We start from the raw sequence: 16,132 nt of genomic DNA, 5'->3' as shown, positions 1-16,132 counted from the left end.
AATAATTAGCCCACAAGTGCTTCAGCACACACATCCTAACATTGACTGAATTACCTGTTGACCCCTGATGTTTTATCTGCTGACCTGCCGACTACATTTTGTACAAAAAAAATGAATTGGGGCCTGTTGTATGGACAGCAAAATTTTTCCCCACTTACGGTGACAAGTATGTCCCTCAAAGCATGTGTGTAAGGGATGTTGAACCTAATAAATATTGGTGCCACATAATTGGTCCACATAAATTCACCACACCTAAATTAGGTATGTAAGAAATATCTGGTGACCACACAATTGATAACTGGTGACCTTCCCTGAACTTTTTGCACAACTTATTCACCCCTGCTATGTTGTAAGGATGTCCACAACTGATACCTTAAGGATGTAAGGGAATACCTCAATCACAATTAGAGTAGGTATATACACTCCTAGAACAAAAAGGTCAGAAAGAATTAGCCCACAAGTGCTTCAGCACACTCATCCTATCATTGAATGAATAATCTGTTGACCCCTGATGTTTTATCTGGTGACGTGGCCATAACATTTTGCACAAAATTATGAAGTGAGGTCTGCTGTTTGGGTTCCATTGCAAAAAATTATAAAATACAATATGTTGTATTCACTTCAATATTATTTCACAAACCAAAATATGTATCCTAATCAAAACAATTGAATATCAGTAACAAGATTTCACTAAGAATTTCAACAAAGTTGTATGAAATACAATTGTTTCACAATTACCATATGTCAAATTAACATAATCCAAGCTGAACTCTTAATAACACAAAACAACATTCATCTAAATCAACTATTGACTGCGTTTCCTCCTGCTATACGTTGCAAACGGAGTTCTTATTGCAATACTCTTGAAACGCTTCCTTGGACCATCCCTGCGTCTTACATACATATTGCTTTGTTGTATTTCCTTGCCATCATGATGTACACCATCTTCTTCTTTGCCAAGTTGATCCGTCGATGTCTCAACAAAATTACCTTCATCAATATCCCCAGATTTATGTTCACCAATCTCACTGAATTTTTCTTCACCTATGTCAGCAACACTAGATTCATCCCATTGATAATAATTATCTTCAACCTCATCATGTCCTTGCTTCTTCCTGTCACTCATATTTGCTTTCAACTCAAAAACTTCTTTTTGAATTTCACCCAAGATTTGTTCTTGACGTTCAACAAGTTCCATTAACTCATCTTTTCTGCCACCCTTACTTCCACGTCCAAATTCCTCAAAACCTTCTTTCACAAAGGTATTGTTGAGCTCTTCTGCAGAGGCAGCAACATCTGAAACAACCTGCAAGAAATTCAAAAAAACTCTCAACAAGTACTAATCACATAATTAAGAAAAGCTTAACATCAATCATGTCAAACAGCCTACCATGTTTCTATGCACACTCCTTTTAATTACATAGTCCCCTACTTTCACTTCCATCCAATGCAAGATTCTAGGGAACTTGGTAGTTGGACGCCGTTCCTTTGAGTTGGACATCAGAAAATGGTCGAACGACCATAACTAGAACATTTTAAAGGAAAATTAGTCACAACTCTTCACCACTTACTTTTATCTCATGAAATGGAAAATCAACCAAGTTAAAGATATGGTACCTGTAACAAGTAAACACATCCCATAACATGGAAGTTTTTTGAACCTGGTTTATCTCTCATCAACATTTTAGCTTCACAAATGCTTCCAACCAAATACTCATACACCACACCACCCCAATTATATTTCCCAATACTACAAACGTCATCAACAATGTTGAACAAAATAGAAAATACTCTGCCACTACGATTGGCTAACAAAAACTCAGAAATTCCTAACAAAAGATAAAGCTTACAAAAATCATTAACTTCTAGATGTTTACTATGTTTTAATAGGTAGTCATATACCATTTCAACATCAACAACTTTTTTAGGTCCAAATAACTTCTTGCAATGACTATCTAAGCCTTCTCGGGTTAAATCAATGTTCTGCCCAACTACCCTCAAACCAAGACCAACACATACGTTTAATAAGCTAAAAGCAACAACTTTTGTACCCATGTCAAACCCCCCCAGCCTTTCAACCCACCGACTAATTAACAGACTCAACAGATTCCTAGATATCTTCACAGACTCTTTCAACTCAACCAACCATGCAAATGGTGTTGCCTCAATAAATGACTTTTGATCGTTTGTTAACTTCTTATTCAAACTACCAATAAATTTGGTTCGGCATGAATGCCTAAAACAAATCTGGATCAACACAAAAAAAAAACTAGTTATAGCAATTTTAATCAAACACACATTCAAAACAAAATGAATTAAAAAAATATCATACCTTCCGGTCAACACTAAAATCGCTTCCTTCACTAACTTGACTCATATTTTTGACCTGAAAACACAAATGCAGTCACCACAAATTCATAAGAAATCATCCCGTCAATATTACAATTAAATAACACACTACCAATCAAAACCTACATTCAACACAATGATTATCATGAAAATCTTAAATCATCCCTTTCACCGGAAAACCCTAAACACTTACCATACACACAGCAGCACAAAGAAGTTACCTTTCCGTGTTTAGGGGCGGTGGATTTTCGAAGGAGACCACCAAAACGGTGGACTGCGCACGGACGGGGGACCTCGCAGGGACGGGGAACTTCGAAGGCTTGGTGGTCTTCGCAAGGACGGCAGACTTCGTCGTGGTGGTGGATTTTCGAAATGGAAGATGGACTTCGTGCCTGCGCTGTGGACTTCGAAGAGGTGTGGCAGTTCAGAGGTGCGATGGAGCGGTGGAGAACAAAAGTGTTGGTATGGAACCCGTGAAGTTTCTGCAAATGTCTGCGAAGTGAAACTTTTTCCCTCTTTTTTCAATTTCACAAAATGCCCGTTAGTTGACGGCAACACGTGAAAGGGGCACTTAAGTTCAGATTTCTTCACTCACGTGCCACTCCACTTCTTTCAATCAAAAAAAATGAAAAATTTAATTCCACGTAAGGTAGTCAATTCGGTAGTCAAATTGGGTAGTAACTGTAACATTTTCCATTAATTAATTGATTAAAGTCAGATGGCCATTGTTTGCTGAGCAGAGAATGAATGCGGTTGTGATGAGTGAGGGAGTGAAAGTGGGAGTGAGGGGAAGAGTGAGTGAAAATGGGTTGGTGGAAAGGGTGGAAATTGTTGAGATGATAAAGTGTTTGATGGAAGAAGAAGAAGGAAGAGAAATGAGGAAGAGAATGAAGGAGTTGAAAGAAGCTGCCACTGCCACAAATGCTATCAAAGAAAATGGATCTTCATCAAACACCCTTTCTCAGTTAGCATTCAAGTGGAAAATTTTGGTATGAGAAAACAGGTTTTGCTGAATGTTTTTGGATCTTTGCTTTATTGCTTTTTCTGTTTGATTTTTCTTTGTAATGACACCAATAATTCTGTGGATTCATGGCACGTGTGCATGATATTGTTTGTAGCGTAAAATGATCATTTGTGTAAAATGTATGAGTTTTTTAGATGGTTTCTTAAATATAAAGTTGTGTAATGAGAGTTGTCTCGAGCATGGTGATTATGGGTTTGCCTCTTGCATCCATTATGACACTATTAAAAGCTTCATTCATATTATTGACAATTGTGTCGCATATGGCTCGACCACTAAATCTAGATTTGGACCAGAACTTACATGAATAATGGCGTCAATATTGATATGCACATGAATAAGGTATTTGTACAGAAATCAGGTATTTGTACAGGAGAGATACCTGGAGGTATAACAATAAGGTATCTGTAAGCATCAATATTGAGCTTTTTAATTGTTAACATCACAGAGGTATACAATTTTATCTTCATGCACATTATTACCTACCTCTTCTTCATCAACACCATCTACTGTCTCTGCTTCATCCACACCATGAACCACAAACAAATGAACCTCATCATAACGCCTAGAACCATTAACCATATTTATAGCACCATTGTCATCTGGCAATAGGTGAAATATTCTTTCGACAACATACCACATCCCCTTAATGTTAACATACCCAATCTCCTTAATTGCATTTATAACTTCAAAGTAACTCCACCTATTCGGATTGCATGACCACGTTGATTTTTCCCCATTCATACAATGCAACCCACGATTTTGTACGAAAATACCACTGTGGTGGACAACAACATCGAACCTATCATCACTCATTGCCCTAAAGTAAATTAAACAGACAAAAAAGATGTATTATTAAGCCTACTTTAACGCAATAGGGGACCACTGCTACAATCAATTACAAATAAAATAATGAGGACCATTACACCAGCACCGACAACCGATAAACAAACCAACTAAAATAATATCCCACTGAACCCCACCTACAAATACAAACTACACAAAATCATGGAAGTAATTTAGAAATCATGTAGAACATCACAACAATCCAAGCACAAACAAACCCCAAAATAGAATTACGAAAACCCTAACCCAGGAGCAAACACAACCCATAAAACCCTAAACCCACTTACCTTGTTGATGATGATTAACTGGAAAATTGAAATGAAGAGCACGACAACAATCCAACGATGAAATGGCAAGTATTAGCTGCTTCCTCTGCAAATCCGAGCTCAAGAAAGACGAAGATGAAGAAATCGCCTCCAACGATGAAGAACGTGACTGCAATCCAACTCAAGCCCTAATTGCAAAATTTCCTCCAAATTGAAAAGTTAACGTTAATTAGCCACCTGTACAGTACATGTAACCACACCCTAATGCAACCTCCGTTACTCATTTAAACGGTGTCACAAAAATGGACCAAATAAAACACGAAATGCAAAAATGAGGACCATCCGCAACAAACACTACAAAAAATGAGGACGAAAAAGGTATTTAAGCCTAATTTTTAATATCTATAAGCAATTTCAAACTGATTTAAAAAAACCTTTCGAGTTTTTTAAGAACACTTTTCAAGAATTTTATACAGAACTTAGTGATTTTCCAAAAAAGGATTTTCTTAGAGTACATTACACATTACATTTTCTTTTCTTGTTGAAAAAAATAAGTGTTCAATATTAATAAAAGATACAATCATGTTATAAATTTTTATTTTTCAATTGTAAATTTGTCATAGTCCTAGTAATAATTCACTTTTTCTTATGTATTCTGTATTGATAACTAAGCATGTGTTTGAGTTGTAGGTAAGAGAGAATTTTCATTACTTTTGTAAATATTTTCAAATGGTATTTTAGGTTAGAGATATTGTTGATATTTTTTGGTTATGATTTTATGTTAAGTTTTATATTACAATTTTCTGTTATGATTTTTTATTATGTTATTATTTTCTGTTGTTTTTATTTTCTCTTTATATACAAGCATAATTAACTTATGTAAAAAAAATTTTCTCATACTTTCTCTTCTAACTTTCTCTTATTTGTGTTTTATCTAATACTAACATGGTATCAGATGAAATATACCTTCCACATCTTCCGTAACTACCTTCTCTTTGTCGCTTTATTCATGATGAGTTGTACTTCTCCTCACCCTTTCTTTCTTCATTGTAAAAAAATAATGTGTTTATTCTTTTATATCTCTTTCTTGTTGATAACAATTATCAACCATGAAAATTTTGATTGTACAATTTTCTGATCAATACCTCCTAAATATCTAGATTTAAGAGCTATAAAAAAACATCAAAAAAGAAAAACAACCATCATGATTCTTCAATTTCTCAAGGTTCTCAAATTTCTCAAATTCTCAAATTTTCAATTTCTCAAAGTTCTCCATTTCTCAAGGATCTTCATCCGACTACTTTCCAAACCTACTACTTTCAAGTTGGGCTTTCACAATCTCCATGCCACCTTGAGAGAGGGTGTTAGAGATATTGCTTATATCTTTCAGTTATGATTTTATATTAGGTTTTATATGATAATTTTATGTTACAATTTTCTATTATGTTATTATTTTTTGTTGCTTGTATTTTCTCTTTATATACAAGCATAATTCACTTATGTAAACAACTTATTCTTATACTTTCAATAAAGTATTTCTCTTCTAACTTTCTCTTATGTTTTATCAAACATTAACATTTTAAGGAGTGATTTGTATTTTTTGTTATAGTTACATAAGAGTTTACTACAAAATATATTAATTTTAATAATTTATTAACATAGGTTATAATAGCCTCTAGTAAGAAATATGTGTAATGAAGGTTTCTCAAACCCCTAATATGTGTCGATGTTTTTTTTTAATCAATTGCAATAAATTTTCACATATTTTAATTTCCCACTTCATTTTTCACCTTCTCTCTTTTCTTATTTTTTTTTTTACATTCATTATCGTTGTGCTCACATGCCTAAGAATTAGCCTAACTCTATTTGAATCTTCATCTCTCAATCGCAATAAAAAATTTCAATGCTTAATTTCCCTTTTCATATAGTGGGACTTCCAATTGGAAATCATTTTCCTTTTTCCCTCTTTGGTTTCTCATTATTTCTTTTCACTTTTCCAATTTCTCACGCCCTGGATCACTTCTTTGACAAACTCTTAGTAGATCGTTTGTATATATGAACAAATTTATTCTCACGTGTGGTGCATTTTCTTTTTGTCAACCTTTTTCCTACTTTCAAAAGATCCACTAGAATGGGTCTACCTCACTATGTTGTGAAACTTTAGCTTATCAACCTTCTCAACCTTATTTATTAGGGCTAGAAATAGATGAACTGTTTGGTAAACTTAAACGAGGGTAGCTTGAGAAATGCAAAAGATAGGAATGCTTCTTAGTAATAATTATTCAGTTCATTAAATTGTTCTAATTGGGTAGCTATGTTTAAGACTAGAAGTTCATTAATAGTATTTTGGTAGTAGTTGGGTAGTTGTATTAATTGTATCTTGGTAGTAGTTGTATTTTATTTTTGTGGTTCTTGATTTTGACCTAATTTCCTTGTTTTTTATTTATGATTATGTTCTGGTCTGAAATTAAGGACCAAAACCAGAACTATGATAATTAATTGCCGTAAAGGAACTCCCTCAACTTTCTCTTCTATATTTTTCACTTACCCAAAAAAATTCACCCCTTTTCCTTAATCTCTCATGTATATATAAGGTATTTCAGTCTCCAATTGTTACCTTAGTGCCAGATTTTTAGCTAACTAACCTATCCACTTCTCCATTATTCTCTCTTGAAATCTCACCAGGGGTTGTTCCTAAAATCTAGGGATATTTGCTTGTCAGTTACTACATATTTTATGCATTCTTTCTGCGCCATGTTTCCTCATTTTGGGATGCTTTTTTTGGGCTGTTGTTGGGCCATCTGCTTGTGTACAGAAACTTTTTACAGTTTGGACGAGTTATCCGACTTACCATTATGAAAATCTTTGATGAACCACGTATTACTCAGAAAACCAGATCGGATTCCGACCTGGAGACAAGGAGAGTACATAGCCTTCCAACTCTGCATCGTACCATGAAGAGTTGCTCCCTCTCTTGCATAACACTTATATTTATATGATATGACATATATGACGTAACACTTCTGCCTCCATTTATTATATCTCACCTACCCTGACACACGTTAGCCATTAAATATTCTATTTGCTTTAGATCCAATGGCTCAAGTTTAAAACTGTACTAACCGTTTTTACGAAGCGTGTACCGAGGTCGGAGCGAGATAGCCCTCAACGTAGTGAGGTTTTTACCAAGTGCATAGCGAGGTCGAATCGAGATAGTCCTCAGCGTACTGAGAATTTTACTAAGCACGTAGCGAGGTCGAACCGAGATAGCCCTCAGTGTACTGAGGTTTTTACCAAGCGCGTAGTAAGGTCGGACCGATATAGCCCTCAGTGTACTGAGGTTTTTTCCCAAGCGCGTAGCGAGGTCAAACCCAGATAGCCCTTAGCGTACTAAGGTTTTTACCAAGCACGTAACGAGGTCAGACCGAGATAGCCCTCAACGTACTGAGGTTTTTACCAAGCGCGTGATCGGACCGAGATTGTCCTTAGCATACTAAGATTTTTACCAAGCGCGTAGCGAGGCCGGACCGAGATAGCCCTCAACGTACTGAGGTTTTTACCAAGCGCATAGCAAGATCGAACCGAGATAGCCCTCAGCGTACTTAGGTTTTTACCTAGCACGTAACGAGATCGAATTGAGATAGCCCTTAACGTACTGAGGTTTTTTCCCAAGCACGTAGCGCGGTCGGACCAAGAAGCCCTTAGCGTACTGAGGTTTTTTCCAAGCGCGTAGCGAGGTCGGACCGAGATAGCCCTCTACGTAATTAGGTTTTTGCCAAGTGCGTAGCGAGGTCGGACCGAGATAGCCCTCAACGTACTGAGTTTTTACCAAGCGTGTAGCGAGGTCGAACCGAGATAGCCCTCAGCGTACTGAAGTTTTTTCCCAAATACGTAGCGAGGTTAGACCGTGATAACCCTCAACGTACTGAGGTTTTTACCAAGCGCGTAGCGAGGTCAGACCGAGATAGCCCTCAATGTAATGAGGTTTTTGCCAACCGCGTAGCGAGGTCGGATCGAAATAGCCCTCAACGTTGTGAGTTTTTTTTTCCAAACGCGTAGCGAGGTTGGACCAAGATAGTCCTTAGCATACCGAGGTTTTTACCAAGCGCATAGTGAGGTCAGACCAAGATAGCCCTCAACGTAATGAGATTTTTGCCAAGCACGTAGCGAGGTCGGACCGAGATAGCCCTCAGCGTACTGAGGGTTTTACCAAGCGTGTAACGAGGTCGAACCGTGATAGCCTTCAGCGTACAGAGGTTTTTTCTCAAGCGCATAGTGAGGTCGGACCAAGATAGCCCTCGACGTACTAAGATTTTTACCAAGCGCGTAGCGAGGTCGGACTGAGATAGCCCTTAGTGTACTGAGGTTTTTATCAAGCGCGTAGCGAGATTAGACCGAGATAGCCCTCAACGTACTAAGGTTTTTACCAAGTGCGTAACGAGGTCGTACTAAGATAGCTCTCAGCATACTGAGATTTTTACCAAGTGCATTTCGAGGTCAGACCGAGATTCAAAAAAATCAAGAATAAGGAACTTTAAATATGAGCGTTAACAAACACACCAAATTATGAACAACCCACCTCGTTAAAAAACCCACCCAATGATGTTGGAAGGCAAAAAAGAGTGTGAGGTTTTATTTAAGAAATGAAATGAATTTTCTAACATCAGAAAAAATTAAAGAAATAATAGCAGAGACAAATATTTAACTAAAATAGAACTATAGACTTGTTGCGTTCCATGTCCTAAGAATGGTCGTTCCATCCAACGTCTCCAATTTTTATGCCCCTCCGAGTAGGACCTTTTGGACTCGGAATGGTCCTACCCATTTTAGCGAGAGTTTGTCCTTTATCTCGATCGCGTGAGCCCTCATTAACACATATCATTTTCTTTGAAGTCACGGGGCTTCACCTTTGTTCTTGTATTCAGGATTCAGGCGTTTTTCCTTTTCCTCCGCTCTTTTTTTTTTTGCATTGCTTCCTCCGTTTTGATGTGTACTGTAGCTCGGCCTCTTACCTCTGCCTACGTTACCGCAGGCAACCTGATTAAGGATTCGCTAAAAGGATTTGCTCGCAATCCTTTGACAAAAGCCCCTACTAACATCTCCTCGTTAGGGTTAGTGAGTCCCATGCTTATATTGCAGAAGCGGTTGAGGAACTGCTTCAATGACTCCTCTAGGCGTTGCTTTATGTCGAACATGTCAACAATCTGTAGCTGTTTTGGCCGATTTATCGCGAACGTTCCAAGAATACCTGAGAGAAAGCAGTGAAGGATGTAATGGATGCACTGAGAAACTTACTGAACCATTTGAGAGTTGTTCCAATGAGCGTCCCTACAAACATTTTGCAATGAGTCGCATCACTCCCTCCTGAGATTAACATCTAGGCTAAAAAATCTTTGAGATGGGCCTCAGGGTCGACCTCCCCAAAGAATGGTGGGATATTTGGGATGATAAAATTCGGGGGAATCAACTCCTCCATTATTCTTCTAGCAAATGGGTGCCCTTCCTCTTGATTCATGCTCCTATTCAAGGTGTTGCAATCTTGAAGGTGACCACGATCTCGCATCCACGTGCGTAAATCCTCATTGCATTTTCAAAGTTGTTCCTACTGACGTAGTGATTCTTGTAGGCGTTGGCGGGACTCCAATGTCTCCTTCCGCAAGCGTTCACTTTCTGCTTCCATTTCGGCCCGACGTCTCGCCTCGTGCTCTTGCCTTCGAGTATGTTCGTCGTTCACCTATTTCCTCATTGCTTCATTCTTCTGCTGTAAGCTTTCAATGTGTTGCATGATTTGTTCCATGGTGAGGGAATGTCCTCCATTGTTTCCAGGGGTAGTCATTGCCATATCGTTTTATGTGGACATGGATGCTAGTTTTACCTGCCTCACGGTAGGCGCCAATGTTTCGGTCTGGAAATTAAGGACCAAAACCAGAACTATGATAATTAATTGTCGTAAAGGAACTCCCTCAACTTTATCTTCTTTATTTTTCGCTCACCTCAAAAAATTCACCCTCTTTTCCTTAATCTCTCATGTATATATAGGGTCTTTCAGTCTCCAGTCATTACTTTACTGCCAGATTTTTAACTAACCAACCTACCCACTTCTCCATTATTCTCTGCTGAAATCTCGCCAGGGGCTGTTCCTAAAATCCAAGGATATTTGCTTGTCAGTTACTACTTATTTTACGCATTCTTTCTGCGCCACGTTTCCTCCTTTTGGGCTGTTGTTGGGCCATCTAATTGTGTACAAACATGTTTTTAAAGTTTGGCTAAGCTGTCCGACTTACCATTGGACGAGCTATCCGACTTACCATTCTGAAAATCTTTGATGAACTGTGTATTACTCGGAAACCAAATTGGATTCCGACCTAGAGGCGAGGAGAGTACAAATTATATTGATTATTCTAGTTGTATAAATGTTCAAATTTTTTGTTTTGCTATTGTTTTCTAGATTTCTAAGGTTTTCTACCCTAATTTTTCCCTAAATTTGCCTTGCTCAGTTTTGGAGTTTAGGGTTTTCTACAAAATTGGCAGGTCAGTCTACCAACCCGACAAATTATACAAGTTTGGTTCTTCAACCCGTGTTTAATATGTTGATTGTCCCGACTTATTTTTTTCGGGCTAGTAGTTGCTCAAGCTAAACTAGTATTAGTTACCCGTTTTCCCATCCTTACTTTCGATCGAAGGTTAGCCCGCATCGACCCTGGTTGAAGGTTGACCTGAGTCAACCTCGACCGAGTCAACCTCGACTGAGTCGAATCCATGGGAAGATCAACTCAAGTCGTTGACAGTCGAGGGTCGCCCCAAGTCATCCCTGATCAAAGGTCGACCGAGGCAATCTTGGCTAAAGGTCAATCGAGTCGGCCTTAGTCGAAGGTCGACTGAAGTTTGGCATAGTTGGTCTAACTGCATATTGCTCGAGTCGGATCAACTAATGGTCGACTAGGTATGCCTAACCGAAGGTCAATCGAGTTAGCTTGGTTGTAGGTCAACTAAGTTTGTCCGGTCAAAGGTCGACTAGAGTAGACCTCAGTTGAAGATCCACCAAAGTCTGTTCCAGTTGAAGGTTGGCCTAAGTCAACCCTTGTCAAAGGTGGGCCTGAGTCATTCTCGGATCTTTGGCCAAAGGTCAAGTTGGATTGATTTAAGTCGAAGAATCGGTCCGAGACATTCTAAGCCTGTCAAGTCAAATTGATTAATATATATATATATATATATATATATATATATATATATATATATATTTAATGAATCTAATAATTAGATATATTAGATCTATCTTACTGAAATTACTCTCATCGAAAAATTGAACTAAATCTAGTTTTAATTGGATCGAAAAATTTTCAAATCAATTTATCTAATTAAAATATATGGATTTTAATCCAAATCTATTTTAACTAGATTAACTAGATTTTTGGATTATAAATCCAATTCATATTCAAAATTAAATCTACACTCGATATTGAAAAATCCAATCAATAACCACACATATATACATATATAGTACTAATCACACAAATGATCATTACAGCAAAAACAATATCGTACAGGTGCCATGAATCCACATAACTATCGGTGTCATTCATTACAAAGCAAAACATAAAAACCCAAGATCCTAAAGCATTCAGCAAAACCTGTTTTCGCAGGCCAAACTTTTCCACTTGAATGCTAACTGAGAAAGGGTTTTGGTAGAAGATCCATCTTCTTTGATAGCATTAGCAGCATCTTCTTTCAACTCTTTCATTCTCTTCCTCATTTCTATTCCTTCTTCTTCTTCCATCAAACACTTTATCATCTCAACAATTTCCACCCTTTCCACCAACCCATTTTCACTCACTCTTGCCCTCACTCCCACTTTCACTCCCTCACTCATCACAACCGCATTCATTCTCTGCTCTGCAAACAGTGGCCATGTGATGAGTGGCACACCATGCACCACACTCTCCAGCGTTGAATTCCACCCACAGTGACTCAAAAACCCACCAACTGAACCATGACCAAGGATTTCAATCTGGGGTACCCATGAAGGAACAACCATACCTTGTTCTTTGGTCCTCTCCAAGAACCCACTTGGCAAGAACTCTAATGGGTCTGCATCTTTTTCTCCACCAAGATAACCAGCACTGGCTTCATCACTTGGTGCTCTCACAACCCACAGGAACTTGTGCTTGCTCAATTCCAAACCATGTGCCAGCTCATTCATTTGGCCTTGCGACAGTGTTCCACCACTCCCAAAACAAACATACAAAACCGAACCATCTTGTTGTTTGTCCAACCATGTCAGACACTCCGACCCAGTTGTACAAGTTGTCCCAGTTTCGACAATTGGTCCAACAGGATACACAGGAGGGTACCCTTTACCCTCCTCTTCCAATGCTCTTATAGTACCTTTTTCCATTTCCAAGAAGCTATTAACAAAGACTCCATCAACAAGAGGGATGCATTTAACACGTTGTAGAAAGAGTTTGTATGGGAGAGCACTCCGATCTTGTGCTACGGAACATAGATCCCGACCATGAAATGGAACACAACCTGGTACTTGGACAGGATGTGGCAGATCTTTGTACTCACATGTTGTTTCCTCATCCAACTTTGGCATGTAGAGGTACGTGGAGAGTGTGGTGACTGAGCAAGGGAAGTACATGTAGCACAACATATTGAACTCTCGAGCGAAATGTAGTGCTTCGACGGCAAAATAATCAATGAGCATGGCGACGATGGGTGTGTTTGAGGTTATGGACTTTAGAGTGTGATGAATAGATTGCATAGAGCGAGTGATAGCGAGATGCATTTTGATTACTGTACGAGTCTCTTGTGGTTGGTCATTGAGGTTAACTGGTGGAAGCAAAATGGGGTTGATGTTAGGAGGAAGAGTTTGAAGAATGGCTTTTGAGGCATTTGGGAGAGAGCCGAGTGAGGGAATGATGCAGGTGACATGAAAATGTGGGTGAAGCTGAACAATTCGTTTGGAGAAATTAAGAATGGGAGCTAAATGGGTGAAGCCTATACCAGGAATAACTGCTATGTGTGTTGTTTTCTCCATTGAAATCTTTGGTTTTGTTCGTAGCTTGTGTTGATGAGAAAGAAGAACCATTAAATAGAACTCTGACACCGATTCTTCGGGGATTCTTTTAACTCCATGCATGTGCATGTGTGGTTATTAAAGTAATTTAACGCTGACAGTAAAATAATGTAATTTTGGATCTGAGTCTGAATAAGTGATATTAGAAAAAGAATGGTAGAGTTTTCAACTATATTAATTATTGCACCTTCAGTAGCATGTGTAAAACGTATAAGTAGATAGTAATATATTTTATTGTTGTATTTTTAAATTGAATGGAAGTCTTAGGTTGAAAGTAATATTAAGAACAAAATATGTATACACTTGCCCAAGGTACAAATTGTTTGACGTGAATCTCACTCAGTAGTACACGTGCATCACCAAAAACTTTCTCTTTGATCCTTCCCTGTTATTTACACATGTTGTTAAATCTAAGTTCTTTTTTTTTTTAAATATAAAAAGAAAAAAACTTTTTTATCATACGGTTAAAAAGTCACCACTATAGAGGACTTCTTTATATTGACTGTGAAGGGTTTCTACTAAGTCAATAAAAATAATTTTTTTTCTACATTACTTTCCAAATGTTTTGTTTATCTAAGGAAATTTAAATTTAGTAAATTTTTATTTTATTGTTTGGATAAAGAATTTTAATTACCACAATATTCATCAAACTATTTAAATATCAAATAATTATTAAAAATTAAAAATATTAATCTTGATAAAATTTTGTAGCCAATCTTAATGGATATTTATAGTCATGGTCAAATTCAAAAAAAAAAAAAACCCTAGTTTTTCCTCTTCTAATGTCGAGTAGAGATCAACCAAGGAAATCTGTTTTAAATAACTCTTTGTGTGAGTGTAGATGTTTGGAGGAAATTTTATGTGAAAATGTGTAAATACATGAAAGTGATGCTATGAATTTATCTAAATCAGTGAAAACACTGAAAAACACATGTATTTGACAAAAATACCATAATGAAAACAGTAAATGAGCGAAACTGTTCGACAAATTGCTTCAGTGAATTGAAAGTGTGAATTATGCATTTCTAGTGGTTGGAATATGTTTCAATGATTTAAACAATGCAGGTAAAGTATTATATTTCTTTTTAAACCCTAGTATTTGTAAATAACATTAATATAATTTTTTTTTATAAAAAAATAGTAAATAGCAAAGTTATTATATTTCTTTATAGGAGAATTAAATACTAACGTTATAATTATAAATCTTAACGTTATGCTGTGTCTGTACAAAATTGTTGTTGCAAAATTAAAAAATTATAATTATATTAAATTTTGATTGAGTAGTGTTTTGTAGTGTGTTGTAGCGTGATCTTAGTTGTATTCATTTTTATTTGAAAAATAAATTTTAATTGTATTAATATTTCGTGTAATTAGTAGAAAGGTGGTTTTGACTTAAAACACATATAATAATGTAAATTTTTAATTACATTAATTTTTTAGTTAAGGTTAAGTTTAATTTAAGCTGAATTTATTGACTAAAGAATATAGTGTATCAAATTGAAAAAAAAATGATGATTTAGACAATGTTACGATTTTGTTCGACGCTACCAATCCTACTATTATATTATGATTATGTGTGGGATCTTATTCCTGAATACAATGTAAAATTATAAATTTTATAATTTTACGATTTAAATCTTTATTTTGACTATTTTAGATATAGTTCTTTAAATTATACATCATTCATCTACCTTATTGATTAATTGATTAAAGAAGTTTCCTTTTCTTGATTGTGAAGTATAGAAGTGCACCTTTTCTTCTAACACACTACAAGAAAAAGTAACTATAGTGATACTAATATTCATTACTAAAAATTATAAATATGTTACTAATACCATATAATAATTAAGATGATACTAATGTCATTATTGTACTTGTGACAATAATATTAAATGTCACTAAAATCAAAGTTTATTGTGACAAAAGTAATTATCACTAATAATTTTATGTAATAGTAACAATAATAAAATATTACAAATATATAAGACAATCGTGATACATTTATTATCACTAGAGTATTATATGTAAGAGGGATAATAACTAGATATCACAAATATAAAAGAAAATGAAAATAAATTGGTTGTCACTATTATTAATTATAAAAATAATAATAGTTATTCTTATTATTATTATTATATCGTAAAACTTTAAGTGATAATTATTTTTAATTATTAATAGTTTATCATTTATCATTAACATAAAATATAAACATAAAGTATCCTTTACATTTAAAATGATAAACTAAAATGTTGAACAATAAACCCAAATAATATGTGAAATGAGACCTAATTGTAACGTAGAACAATTAAATTAAATAGTTACTTAAAAATAACAATAAATGTAGTGTCTTCAAGGATTTTGTTCCTGCAAAATAAAACAAAGTAAATAATTAATATCAATAAAAGAATTAATTAATAATACTTCAGAAATATATAAAGATGAAATTATATACACATTAATTAAAATTTTTAATTATTAATTATACAACTTACTTCATTTTGAGGAAACATTTGATCCACTAAATGATAGGTTTCCTAATAAATTAGTCATTTGACGTTTCATCTCTATTTC

At 35.9% G+C, this 16,132-nt stretch overlaps 1 pseudogene; it reads right to left on the bottom strand.

The window, feature by feature from the left end:
* Positions 1 to 12,014: 12,014 nt before the first annotated feature.
* LOC114167204 (hydroquinone glucosyltransferase pseudogene) lies at positions 12,015 to 13,533 on the bottom strand (annotated as a pseudogene).
* Between the last annotated feature and the right edge of the window lie 2,599 nt (positions 13,534 to 16,132).

The sequence above is a fragment of the Vigna unguiculata genome, chromosome 10 (assembly GCF_037176805.1).
Source record: "Vigna unguiculata cultivar grain cowpea cultivar isolate G323 ecotype 2 chromosome 10, ASM3717680v1, whole genome shotgun sequence".
Classification (NCBI taxonomy): Eukaryota; Viridiplantae; Streptophyta; class Magnoliopsida; order Fabales; family Fabaceae; genus Vigna; species Vigna unguiculata.
The sequence above is the reverse complement of the archived record's forward strand: the minus strand, read 5'-3'. Positions and strand labels throughout refer to the sequence as shown.